The sequence below is a fragment of the Neophocaena asiaeorientalis genome, unplaced genomic scaffold (assembly GCF_003031525.2).
Source record: "Neophocaena asiaeorientalis asiaeorientalis breed wild unplaced genomic scaffold, Neophocaena_asiaeorientalis_V1.1 scaffold30, whole genome shotgun sequence".
In the NCBI taxonomy this organism is placed as follows: domain Eukaryota; kingdom Metazoa; phylum Chordata; class Mammalia; order Artiodactyla; family Phocoenidae; genus Neophocaena; species Neophocaena asiaeorientalis.
In genome coordinates, this window is record NW_020174923.1 from 13,222,482 (window position 1) to 13,236,894 (window position 14,413).

General features: G+C 42.8%; 1 protein-coding gene across 2 annotated transcripts in view; it reads left to right on the forward strand.

Annotated features, from left to right (window-relative positions):
• PITPNC1 (phosphatidylinositol transfer protein cytoplasmic 1) overlaps positions 1–14,413 on the forward strand; it is a 256,794-nt gene that overhangs the window by 1,605 nt on the left and 240,776 nt on the right. The gene's annotated exons all lie outside the window — the stretch shown is intronic.

Consider the following 14,413-nt stretch of genomic DNA (forward strand, 5'->3'; position numbering starts at 1 on the left):
ACTGGGCGCCTCTTCCGCCACGCCCGCGCTTCGAGGCCCCCGGACCTGGCTTCGACCTTTCTCTAACCGCCTGGGTCGGAAACTTTCTGCTTGTCTTGTTTCTCGGGCCCCGGCGAGAGCTCTCTGCGGGCGAGCGGGGAACGGCGGGGGCTGCGGCGCGGCCACAGGGGGGCGCTCCAGCACGTGGGTGCGGGCCCGGTCCGGGTTCCCGGGTCCCGCAGCTTCAGGGCGAGGGGAGGGTGCTTGTCCTGGGCTCGTCCTCCACGCGCTGCTCAGGTTCCTTTCTCCCGAACCCCTCCCTCCCCACCCCCTTTCCCCACCCCAAGCCTCAAGCTCGATCTTTCAGGAAACGATGACTCAGGGAGGATTATTCAGGCCCCGGCTTTCCTTTATTCCCGCTCTGCCTCCCTATCTTTGGTGATTTCACAATTGCTTAGCGCTTGTCCAGGGACGTCGTGGGAGCTTGAAGCCAATCAAGGCAATTTGAAACTTACCAGTGTGGTTTGGTGTGGCAACACACATAACACCGGCGACCCAAACCGTGTTTATGTTGAAATGCAGTGCACTTAATCTGTCAGACATGGTACTGAGCCACTACTTGGGGAAGGGGCGAGGTGCTTTGGGAGAGAAAAAGGTGGGGACTTGTCTACATTTGTTGTCTGGAGCAAGTGTTAAGGAAGAGCCAAGTACAATCCAAGGCAAGATCAAAGTGTAGCTCCGAGTTTACAAAATGTATTCTAGGGACGCTGGGTGCCAAAGAGATCAGCCCCCACCCCAACGATCAACCGAGCGGTGCAGTTCGTTGGCTTTGGAGGAGATAACATTTGAGCAAGTTCTTGAAGGAGGGAGGCCATGTGGGTAGGCAGACCGTGTAAATCACGTGGAAAAGCAGCACACAATGCTATGTGGACGATGGGAGAGACAAATGAATGAAACTGGTTAACCGGAGTTTTTCTAGAAAAGGTTATCGAGATCTTCTCACCCCTGAGCAGATGAGCTGAAGTAGTTCAGCTTGGAGGTGTGTCTGCTTCCACTCCATCTCCTCCTAATGACTTTCTTTATTGAGAGGAGTTTGGGATCTAGGGGCAATGCTGGTACTGCACGAAATGCCCCCCATTGCAGGTGATAGTCAAGAAAGTAACCAGCTCTAGAATCTTCTGTACTACCTACAAAATCTCTTTATTCTGTTTTTTTCCCTTCTCAGGCTTTCTTGAACCCTCAGACACTGCTCTTTCTCCACATTTATTTTTGTACTGAAATAACTACAACTTTGGGGAGAAGTAATCATATTTGAGTGGTATAGGTGGAGGCCCTTCCTTTCTTGATTGGCAAACGAAATGAGACTCGGCCTGTAATGTAATGTATAATTATAACTTAATTAACGTGTAATTCATTTGGACCAAAGCATGATTCAATGTCTGTAAGGTCATATTCCGAAGTAGTTTTCTTCTTTGTTAGTGAAGCAGAGGGGCAGTTTAGATTGAGCAGGGTTTCAAAGCGGAAGGATTCAGATTAACCAAGTCAGATGATGGATGAGGACGTGAGGCCCAGCTTGCCAGAGGTTAGACCCCTAGGGTCTGACTGGTAGTGAACCCCACAATCCACCATCCACCTTAGCACTGTGTCCTCCCAACCTTAACTCTGAAAACTGGGAAGCCATTATCTTCAAAGAAGACAACTACCATCCACTTTGGTAGACTTTTAGAAACCTCACTTTTGCTACAACTCTTGATTTGCTTTGGGCCTGATTCAGCCTACATGAAACTTCTAGGATTTGTCCCTGTTCTGACAACCACAGTTAATTAGTAGCAATGTCCATACTTTTAAAAGTGAGACAAATGCCCTTGTTTTGGAGAATCATCAAAAGGACCAACACTGTATGTCCATCCTTTTTCCCTGGTCTTATCTAGTTTAACTCTTCTTGGAGGGGAGTGTAAGGGAGACTGGTGTGTTATCCACATTTTGCAGATGAGTGAACAGAGATTCAGAAAGGTTAAGTAATGTGCGCCAGGCCACACAACTAGTTAATAGCCAAGCCAGAACCATGGTAAAACCATTAGTATTTGTTTCTCCTTACTCTGCTTGCCCGTTTCTCATGTTTAATCTAGAAAAAAAAAAAAATTCTTGAAAACAGATAAAGTCAGCACTATCAACTAAATGAAAAATCAAAGACCTTTTGAATTGGTATAGAGTGTGCTAGTTTCTACTATTTCTCTCGCCTTATTTTAACTCATAAAATATTCCCTAGTTCCAGGAAAGAAGAACAGCTCTGGGAGATAAAGCAAGTAAAGCTGAATTACAGTCTAGATCAGTGTTGGTGTTTTGTTTTTCAGACATACATATCAGAGTAAAGAATTATAAGTAACATCTCATGGATATATATTTTTAATTATTATTATTTTTTGCGGTAGGCAGGCCTCTCACTGCTGTGGCCTTTCCCGTTGCGGAGCACAGGCTCCAGATGCACAGGCTCAGCGGCCATGGCTCACGGGCCCAGCCGCTCCGCAGCATGTGGGATCTTCCTGGACTGGGGCACGAACCCATGTCCCCTGCATCGGCAGGCGGACTCTCAACCACTGCGCCACCAGGGAAGCCCCCATGGATTTATTTTAATTAAAATAAACCCCACTTCATTGGAATAGTCTCCTCATTTATTTTCAATGTTGCTGTCTCTGAACTAAATATAAGCCCATTGGAAAGTTCTAAACAACAAAGGTCCCTGGGGGCCAATAGTTGCCTATGAAGAGACAGTTGTCATTGTCTTCATTTGAAACATTTGGTGATATAGATTCTAGAATTTTAGACTTGGAAGGACCATTAGAGATGGTCTAGAGTTGAAGCATTTCATTTTGTGGAGGAGAAGACTAGAGCTATAGAAGGTGCTGTTAGTTGCCCATCTCATAGCCAAGGGCAAGGTCTAGGCCAGAACCCGGAGCGAAGCTCTTTTGCTGGGACTCCTTGTTGGAAGGAAGTATCCCTAAGCCGAATGTGCAAAGCAGGAGACTAAATCAGTCTCTAGTTGGAAGGTGGGTTGGAGACTCTGACCTTGTCTTCTTAGGGGAATTTTAGGGGTTGTCAGCTGCCCCTAAAGGTGGCCAGGGGCCTCTCTTTGAAGCTGCTTTTGTATAACAAGTCCACTGGTTTTCCTTAGATTGTATTTTTTTGGGGGGGTAGCTTTTGGATGTGTGGCTCAATGCAGATTATGGTGGAGTTCAAGGCCCTTCCCTCCTAAGCCACTCCTTGGTGCTGCCACTGGTCCCAGCATCCTGGTCCCAAACTGCATCTTCAGGGCTCCGTGGAGCACAGTCTGATCACTCCTCCCTGGCAAGTCCTTATCGGTGAGATAAGCATCTTCCAAGAGCTGAGCACAGCCCAGTATGATCTAAGGTGGGAATCTTTTCAACTTCATTGCTTGCTTTGATGTTTAATACTTCCTTTTCTGACTGCATCAACATTAATGTCTGGGATTTACTTGTGATCTTCAGGGATTTTTTTTTTTTTTTGCGGTACGCGGGCCTCTCACTGTTGTGGCCTCTCCCGTTGTGGAGCACAGGCTCCGGACACGCAGGCCCAGCGGCCATGGCTCACGGGCCCAGCCGCTCTGCGGCATGTGGGATCTTCCCGGACCGGGGCACGAACCCATGTCCCCTGCATCGGCAAGCGGACTCTCAACCGCTGCGCCACCAGGGAAGCCTGATCTTCAGGGATTTGACGCACGATGGAAAACAGAAACACTCCCCTCCAAGAAAAGAAGAAAGAGAGAGAAAAGAAAAAACAACCCAACTTTTTAACAGAATATTATTTTATTCTTTGTCCTGGCAGGGAGCCAGCGCACTTTATCCAGGCTCCCCTGAGTCCCCAGAGAATTTTCTTGCGCACATTTCTGAGAACAGATTTGGGATAGGGGTGATGCCGTCTCTGGAATGACATAAATGAAGATGCCAAAATGCCCAACAGTGTTCCTTTTTGCTCCGTTTTAAAGCATTTTCATGAAATACATCTGCAAACCTATTGGGACAGAAATTCTTTAAGGAAAGAGGGTTTTTTTCATATATAAATTTATTTATTTATTTTTTGGCTGCGTTGGGTCTTTGCTGCTGCGTGCAGGCTTTCTCTAGTTGCGGTGAGCGGGGCCTACTCTTCGTTGCGGTGCGCGGGCTTTTCATTGCGGTGGCTTCTCTTGTTGCAGAGCATGGGTTCTAGGCGTGTGGGCTTCAGTAGTTGTGACGTGTGGGCTCAGTAATTGTGGCTCACGGGCTCTAGAGCACAGGCTCAGTGGTTGTGACGCACAGGCTAGTTGCTCTGAGGCATGTGGGATATTCCCGGACCAGGGCTCCAACCTGTGTGTCCCCTGCATTGGCAGGCGGATTCTTAACCACTGTGCCACCAGGGAAGGCCAGGAAAGAGGTTTTAAATTTGATATTTTCATCAACACTTTGTTTTCTGTACAAAGTGATATCCTTGAATGTAAAGGAGAAAAGACTCCTTGGATTAATTTCATAGACCTTCTCCGGGGTTCCTCATAAACATAATTTTGGAATTTTTTTTTTTAAGAATGAGCACTATTTTGACTTTTTTTTTTCTAATTGTTAGCTTAGTTGGGAGGGACAAAGGCTGGGGTTGTGAGTGATTTCTGGGTGATCCCGTTAGCTTCTCTGGCCTGTTTCACAGTCATCAGGGAACAGTGTTGCTCATTGCTGCCCAGCTGTCTCCCAAAGCTCCCTTCTTGGTCGTGAGGGGCACCCGGGAAGTGGGGGGCGGGTTAATGGATCAGTGCAAACCTTTCACCACTAATAGAACAGACAACGAGGAGCAGATGCTGTCTTCCTGGCTGGTCAGTGAAAGTGACTTTGTGGAGAAAGGACACCGCATTTTCCCTGTGATTTGGGTGTGAATGCCTGTCACATGAAACAGATTCTAGGCCTTGGGAGAAAAAAAAAACAAAACCACTATTGTTAACAAAACCCTAGTTAAAAGTGGGTAGTAATTAACTTTTGCTTTTCATTACAAAGGCAGGGGGTGAATTCCCAAGGCTTTTAAAAATCAACTTCAAAACACTGTATCTGATTTAGTATAACTGATATTCAGGGAAAGTGAGGCATCTTCCTTTCAGAAAGGCTCTCATTTTGGTGAATGGAGAATACTATTTTTTATAGGTAGCTTTTAAAAAAAAATAATCTATTTTCAACACTTAACCTCTTTAAGATCTCTTCCTTGCCCCAGTGTCAATCAGGGAAGTGTGCGTGTGTGTGTGTGTGTGTGTGTGTGTGTGTGTGTGTGTAGGGCAGAGGGTTCACAAAGATGTTTTGTTTTGTTTTTTTAAATATAAAAGCGTGTGCACAGTGACAGGCAGTAAGTGTGTTTTTCAGGGGCAGCGATTACTGGAAAAGTACGTCGAGGTTCATTGCTTTGGCCGCCTGAGTGAGGGCGCAGGTGCCCTGGCTGGCCTCTGTGGATTCTGGCCTGCTTTCTGTCGCCTGGAGGTCTGTATGGTCAAGTAACTCTGAAAACTTTTTTGAAAACTAGCAAACATGTCTGCCTCTGTTCAGAGAAGAAGACAAATACAGAAACCAGCTGATTTGTAGCAAGAAGTCAGGAAGGTTACAAATCTTTAGCAAATCGCTGGGAGACGAAATTTAGCAAATCGCTGGGAGACGGAAAAAAGAATTTCAGATTGCAGACTGCCAACTGCCTGCCCTCTGTGTCTCATGCTTGAAATCAGGAATTTTGTTGTATTCCCAAGTAGAGATTTTTTGTAGGCTACATGGCAGATGAAGTTGAAGTGTGTTATAACTATTAAAACTGGAAAACAAATTGTATCTGGAAAATGTAAAGTTTGAAAAAAGTATCTTATGAAACCTTAGAAGCAATTCATACAAACAAGATCTCGGGGTGCACACCTCCAGGGGGCGCCATTTACATGGAACCCAATCGGAACGGTGCAACGTGATAGCCGTGCAGCTGACCAACTGCCTTTGTCAGTCCTCTCAAGCTCCCCAGCCCCTGGTGCTGTCATATGTGAAAACTTGAGAGTTAACAGCAGTCTTGCAGGTTTATAAGTGGATATGTTACCTCCTCAGAGACGTCTTTCCTGACCACTCCATATAAAATAGTTTTCCCCTATTATTCTCTATCTTTGCACTTATTTCCTTCATAGCATTTATCTTTTTAAAAAATTTTTATTGGAGTATAGTTGATTTCCAATGGTGTGTTAGTTTCTGCTGTACAGCAAAGTGAATCAGTTATACATATACATATATACTCTCTTTTGAAGATTCTATTCCCATATAGGTCGTTACAGAGTACTGAGTAGAGTTCCCTGTGCTATACAGTAGGTCCTTAATAGTTATCTATTTTATACATAGTAGTGTGTATATGTCAATCCCAGTCTCCCAATTTATCCCTCCCCTCCTTTTGCATTTATCTTAATCTGTACTTATTTGTTTACTTGTTTGTCATCTATCTCCATCACTATCTTTTCAACGTGTAATCCACATAAGAAAATACTAACAAGATCTTTTAACTTATTTTTCTTTCATACAAAGTCTTTGAAATCCAGTGTGTTTTCCATTTGCAGCACATTTCTTTTTTTCATTAAATTTTTTTTTTATATTGGAGCATAGTTGATTAACAATGTTGTGTTAGTTTCAGGTATATAGCAAAGTGATTCAGTTATACATATACATGTATCTTTTCTTTTTCAAATTGTTTTCGGTTATTACAGAATATTGAGCGGAGTTCCCTGTGCTAGCACATTTCAATTCCCATTGGCCACTTTGCAGTGCTCAAGGGTCACATGTGGCTGGTGGCTGCCATATTGGATAGGGCAGCTCTACTGCTTAAACCTTGGGTCTGGCACACAGTAAATGCTTGCTGAATGAATGGATGAGAAGAAGCTGAGAAAAATAGGAACCTTTTAGGAAAGCTGTCCCTAGATGTTTTCCTTCACACTGTTTAAGTTTTTCACTTAAGCTTTATACCTCTTGAAATTTTGCAAACTAGAGATTCTTTTTTATTAAAAACCTCCTCATTTTAAAATTCCACAGCAGTACCTCTGAGAAGTTTGAGGCCATTCATTCCTGGGAGTTAATGTAATCAGTCTGCCTTCCTCCAGATTCCTGGAGGGGTATATTCAATATCTATTGCTATATAACAAATTTTCACAAACTTAGCAGCTCCATGTTCTTCTGGAGCTTGGAGTACTCTTCCAAGTTCACGTGGTTGTTGGCAGAATTCAGTTTCTTGTGGCTGTAGGACTAAGTCTCCCCTTTCTTGCTGGCCATCAGCTAGGGGCCAGCTCTTAGAGGCCACCTGCTATTTCCTGCCATGTGGCCCTCGCCACAATGTGGCCGTTTGCCCCTTCAAGGCCAACAGGAAAGCATTTGCTCCAACTCTGAACCTCTGACTTGTCTCTGACCTCTACTCTTTTTCAAAAAGAATGGTCTGATTAGGCCCACCCCCATTCAAGGTGAAGGAATTGTACATATACAGGGTGTGCACACTGGGAACCTCAGGGATCATTCTGCCTACCGTAGGGAGATGAGCTGAATTGAAAGTTTCTGTTGGAGGAAAGAAGTAGTTATTTCTCGTATCTAGGAAACTTAGGGATCTGGAAGGTTCAGGCTGGCCCTGGGGCAGCATGAAAGTGTTTATCACAAATACTTACTGACCTCTTACTCTGTGCCAGGTGCTAGGCTAGGTGCTAGACCTGGTGCCAGGGATGGAGCAGCAAACAAGGCAGATGTGATCCCTACCCTCTTAGAGCTTACAGTCCAGAGAACATTGGAGAAGTTTCCTTGCTGTCTTAAAATAGATTTTGGTGATGGTTGCACAACTCTGTGTAAATATATTAAAAACCATTGAGTTGGTGTGTAAAATACATCTCAATAAAGCTGTGTTGTTTTTTTTTTAAAGAGGTATCTATGGATTTTTCCAGCAGAATAGACCTCTATGTTCAGAGAGAGAGCCATTGACAGAAAGCACGGAAATTGAATTATGAGTACGAACACTGAAAAGTTATGGTCCCTCTTCTCAAGAAGATGACTCTGATTGTCCTGAATTTAGACAGCTTTCCAAAGGAGGTTGTTCTCTTCTGCAGCAGTGTGGGAAAAAAAAAATCTGCCAGATTTGGACTAGAATGACCACAATTTAGGTCAGAATTTGATACTTAGCGGAAAAAACATAATCACAACTTGAACAGCTACAGGGCTTTAGGGTACCAGGCGGTGGAGGGGGGGGTGGACATTCATTGACAGATTTCACAATCTTCAGGAACAGCCCCCCTCCCCACCCCTAATCGGAGACAGAGGCTGGCACCAGCCATCATTAATGGAAGGAACAGTAAGTACCTGGTGACCTTTCTGGCTGTGGTTCCAAGTGCAGTCCTCTGCTTTCTCTGCACATTGAGTGGGAAATGATGTGTTGGCAGAATGAATCCTGGAATATGTGTTCTGGAGGAGATGATTCTACATGGGAGTTGAGTCCTCTGCTTTATTCATCTCTGGCAGATGTCCTTGAGACTTTCCATCACAGGCTTCATTATAAAATAGACTAAATGACTATTTAAACTGTGTGTCAATAGTCTCTGTCTAGGATGGCAAAATCATGCCGCGTTAGGCTGGGCAAGTCTCCCAGGGTGACACAGAGTTAGAAGGAACCCCCCTGTGCCCAGGACACACTATCTTGGCCACTAGCTTTACCCGTGACAGAGAAAGGAGTATAGGGTCACTGGCCACTTCCTGGCCTATGGCCTGAGCAACATTATACAATGCTGTTTGTTGATTTAGAAACACGAAAGCCAGTGCTCACCAAGATTTTGACATCAAGTATAAAGTGAGTCATTCTTTCATTTCCCAGCACTCTGACAAAGGGGCCAGCTCTTAAAACTCCTTTTTAGATTTTAGTGGAAGTCGACTCATCCACCTAAACAAGTAGCTAATGTAAGTTCTTGATCAGATTTATCCAGTGGTTCTTCACTTTTTTTTAATCTTTCTTTTTTTTTTTTTTTTGCTTCTTTTAAGTTTGGGTGAAGCACAGCCTTCTAGAATTCCTGTTGTTCCCAAGCAAAGAAAAAACATCATCATCCTTTAATTTCTTTAGAATTAATCTGACAATCTTTAGGGTGTTGTTTCTTTCCCAGGATGAATCACCTAGAGAAGTGAGATTGGCCAAACAAATGTAATTTGATGACAACCTGTAATAATGTTGTTTAAGCACCTAATCTAAGCAACTAATCTCCAAAGACTGCGCCCTGTCCCATGTCAACTACACACACACACCATTTAGGTCTGATTATATTTGCCGTATTAAGGTCAGATCCAGATGTTTCTGAGCATTAGTTTGTGTATTTTTATACCCCAATTAACTGATCTGTGTATTTATTCAGAAGAAAATTTATCAGCTGGGGTTAGAGAGGTCACCATGAACTTGGATGCTAATATAATTAAGTGATTGAAGCCTTCAAATGAATTAGGTCTTATTTGCTGGATTAGTTGGAGTTCCCCAAAACTCTCCAATATTTTCTAGTTTTAACCGTCATGGTGGGATTTATTTATTTATTCTTAAAATGACCAAGTTTCACTTATCTCTTGGCTCTCTGGCAAGAGTGTTTCCAACTGGCATAGACCGTTTATAGAGATGGTGTAGGACCTTTTAATAACTACTGTGCCCACGCTTCCTGAAAGGTGTCGTAGAGGACTGAATAGTCCCTAGGAAGTGCAGGGTTACACTGTTCATTATGCTTACCTGAGCCATCTCTGTCTTCGTGTCTTACACAGATTGTGAAAGTTGCTTGCCCTGATTCTCTCTTTTTTAAACAATAAATTTATTTATTTATTATTTTTGGCTGCTTTGGGTCTTTTTTGCTGTGCGCAGGCTTTCTCTAGTTGCAGCGAGCAGGGGCTGCGGTGCACGGGCTTCTCACTGCGGTGGCTTCTCTTGCTGCAGAGCACCGGCTCTAGGTGCGCGGGCTTCAGTAATTGCGGCACATGGGCTCAGTAGTTGTGGCTCACGGGCTCTAGAGCACAGGCTCAGTAGTTGTGGCGCACGGGCTTAGTTGTTCCGCGGCATGTGGGATCTTCCCAGATCAGGGCTCGAACCCATGTTCCCTGAATTGGCAGGTGGATTCTTAACCACTGCGCCACCAGGGAAGTCCTCACTTTGCTTTTCTGTACATAATAAAATAGCACTATGTGCCTCGGCGATGCATCCCGTGAAACCTGCTTGGAAAGTAAGAGTTTTAAAAATTCAGTTTCTGTTTTGTATGCTTGGATTGCAAGCAGTCACATTCCGCATGCAAAGGAGGCAAAGAGAGATTACATTTGTCCAGCGCTTTCTTGTTTATTTAATCCTTGTAATGGTGCAGTGAGTTGGATATTAGCATCCCATTTTACAGATGTGGATCACAGGTGCTTGCATGGCTATTCAATGGCAGACCTGGATTCATGCCCATGCTGGTCAGACTTCCGAGCCCAGGCTCTTTGCTTTCCCATTTCTGCCTTCCCTAGAATCCCAAAGCTGGAAGGAGCATTAGAGATTATTTAGTTCTATCCCAATACACACACACACACACACCCCTTAAAGATTAAATAACTTGTTCAGGATTATCAAAGGAAATAATTGGGGGAAGGTAGTTCTTCTGTTCCAGTTAAGCTAAGAGAGTGGTCCATAAGCTTTATCTCCTACTGAACAATCAGTTTTATTCAAGTATTGAACCAAGTGACATTCCTCAGTTTAACTTTGATAAATGAATCATACTCCTCTTTGAAAAGAAGTTTTGTAGTTCATGCTCTAAAAAGAGAACCACCCCTACACTTTGAGAAATTATTCCTTTTAATGGCAGTGACAGCCTTTGGCTTTCATAGACATCTTTAGCCGAGATGTTCACTGATAAGCACCTGTAGGTTTCTCAAAATTAGTATCTGGAAATAACAATGGGAACAGACAAGTGACACCATGTTTCTGGCACATTTCGTTGAAAACTTAAACCTCTTTCACATGGAGGTAAGCAAACTGGAGGGTATGAAAAATGATCAAAATGTATTAGTCAGCACTGTGTACTTTCCCTTCCTGCTGAGAGGTGGCTCCTTGGAAACTTGTGTCTCACCTTTACTAGCATTGCCTCACAGGCAGTTTACAAACCACATGCACAAATTCATATTGCTCCTGTAGAGTCACACCTCATGTGGGCTAAAATAAAATTTTTAGCTTGATAAGATTATTATTCTGAAAATGGAGCTATAAAAGGCTTTTTTAAAATTAAAAATTGTCCTCCAAAGACATTTACCGTTATCAGGAATGTTCAAAACAATGAAAAAAATCCAAACAAACCTGTCTTAAATTTTACGGCAGAGATTCAGAGATGTTTTGCTCTGTGTCAACACTATGGAAATAAACATGTAATGCCCTAAAATGAACTATTTGAAGGGGACCACACTTAATTGGATGTGTACATTCAGGTCAGTTTTTTAAAATAATTTTTAAAAAATTATGGTAAAACATATTACATAAAATTGCCATCTTAACTTTTTGGTTTTTTTCCCACACTGCGTGGCATGCGGGATCTTAGTTCCCTGACCAGGGATCGAACCCTCGCCCCCTGCAGGGGAAGTGTAGAGTCTGGACCGCCATGGAAGTCCCCGTAACTATCTTTCTTAAACTTATTATTTTTAATTTTTATTTTATTTAATTAATTTATTTATTTAGTTTTGGCTGTGTTGGGTCTTTGTTGCTGCACGTGGGCTTTCTCTAGTTGCTACTTTTTGTGCGGTGCACAGGCTTCTCATTGCGGTGGCTTCTCTTGTTGTGGAGCACAGGCTCTAGGTGCACGGTCTTCAGTAGTTGTGGCACACGGGCTTAGTTGCCCCGCGGCATGTGGGATCTTCCCAGACCAGGGATCGAATCCGTGTCTCCTGAATTGGCAGGCAGATTCTTAACTACTGAGCCACCAAGGAAGTCCTTAACTATTTTTTAAGTGTAGAATTCGGTGGCATGAGGGCATTCACATTGTTGGCCAGCCATCACCACCATCCATCTTCAGAACTCTTTTCATCTTGTAAAACTGAAACTCTGTACCCATAAACAATAACTCCCTATCCACCTCCCTGCAGCCCATGGCAACCACCATTCTACATTCTATGAGTTTACTGTTCCAGGTATCTGGTCAGCATTTTTTTCTTTCCTTTAAAGCATTGGTTATATTACTTTATCATTAAACTCATACATCATTTCCTGAAGCAAACTTAATAAAACTTGAATTAACAGAAGGTAACTAGAAATATTTTCTGAATTCTGCCTTCTTTCAAAGGAGGAAAATGACAAGATGGACCTGTATCCATATTTTGGGTGGCATTAATGACTCAATTTAGTGACCTATACCTTTGTAGCAACAGCTGGAGTGCCTGACAGTTTTAATTCAGGAGTCCTACTATATTGTCATTTAACACAAAAAGTGCATTTTTGCTTGGAATACTTACTAAGACAGGAAAAAGTACCAGTGCATTTTAGAAGTATTTCCAACAAAGTTGTCACTGACAAATGTTCTTCAATTAAAGTAGAAGACAGAATATTTGATTAATGATAATGCTTTATTCCTGTACCAGGTGGAAACAGACATCAATTGGACTCTTTTTCTAAATAAAGAAGTACAGTTAAAATGTTAGCTTTTTTTTTTTTTTTTTTTTTTTTTTAGGATTTGATAAATATTTAACTCAGGAGAAAAAAACGAATTTATTATTATGACGGCTTATTAACAAGTTCACTTTGCAACATTTTCATTGTTGTCAATTCTCTTAGTGATGTCTGTAGGTAGAGTTTTCAACTCAGTAGCCAACAACCTGGATTTCATTAGATTTTTTAGGATTATAGTCCTGCTGCTCTCAAGGAGCAGTTTGTGTCCTGCACTGTCCAAGAAAGTAGTGGGTTGTAGAAAAATGTTGGTCTCCAGTCCGAGAACTTTCCAGTGTGCCTGGGCCACCTTACAGATGTCTGTTTAATCTCTAATGCACCCGAAATAGTAGACATCTGCAAAACAAAGTCACAGAAAACAACACTCTTGTTAAAGTAGTAATTAGCAGTTTAACCAAATAGAAAAACAACACTGGATAGATGTTTAAGAAAACAAGACTTGTAATCACCTCCTTGTATGGACAGGTAGTTCTGAAGACAGGGTTATCACTAAAGTTTGTATTTGAATCCCTGGACATGTCTTCTGAGATGTGTGAGTTCCCTGTGTTTTGTACCCTCTTGACATGGGCCTTCATCAGGAAAATTTTGCTGAGTTTACCCTGACCTGAAACAATGATGATGAAGATGCTGGAGCCGATGAAAAGACAAATAAAGCCATTCATGTCACCTAACATTTATCATCATTTTGGGCTATTTCAGCCTCCATTAAAGTGACATGGTGGATAAAAGTGGTTTTCTCAATGCTTGAAAAGTGCTGTGAAAACAGACGGTTCTTTTGCTCAATGAGGCAGGTTTAAAGATACGAAATAGAGTTATTTACTCCCCCCCCAAGTGCAAAGAGTTTGGTAACTAGAATTGTCTTTAATCATTGGGGTACAGACTGTACTGTGTACACTGGAGACCCAAATCCTGGACTATTGAAGGCTATGACGAATGCTTCTTTTTTGGATGTTGTGTTTTTGTTGCTCATAAAGAGGCATCGTGCTCAAAATGAAAAACCTTTAGATTCAGGATTCAATAGTTCACCTCTTTTGGATTGTGTTTGCTGGAAACTTGGATGCAGCTGAGTGTAATTATGTTTTTTCCAGCAGTATGACATATAGTGCTGCAGAGATGGCTGTTCTTAGAGATTTCTTGCCAAGACTGGCTGAAAAGGAGTTTGGTTATTGTTTTCTTAAAAAATAGTAATTAGGCTATTAGTTGTCCAAATGGAATAACCCCCTTAAGCCTTTTCAAGAAACACACATCCAAAAGGGTCAAGTATATTTAAAATTAGCCATTATTTACATAGTGTTCAGCCTTCTGCCTTAACTCTTTTAGGAGGTTTTTGTTTGTTTTAATGTTGGTTATATCTGTCAGAAACCATCTTTTTTTTTTTTTTTTTTTTTGCGGTACGCGGGCCTCTCACTGTTGTGGCCTCTCCCGTTGCGGAGCACAGGCTCCGGACGCGCAGGCTCAGCAGCCATGGCTCACGGGCCAAGCCGCTCCGCGGCATGTGGGATCTTCCCGGACTGGGGCACGAACCCACGTCCCCTGCATCGGTGGGCGGGCTCTCAACCACAGTGCCACCAGGGAAGCCCAACCATCTTATTTTTTAAAGGGGTTCAGGAATGGTTCTCATATCAAAAGCAGCCAAATCCCTGGCATCATAGGAAGCTTCATCATAGATTCATCTGTTTTTCATCTGCAGAACGGCTGCATTCAGTGTTGTCCTGGCCTTTGGACAGTC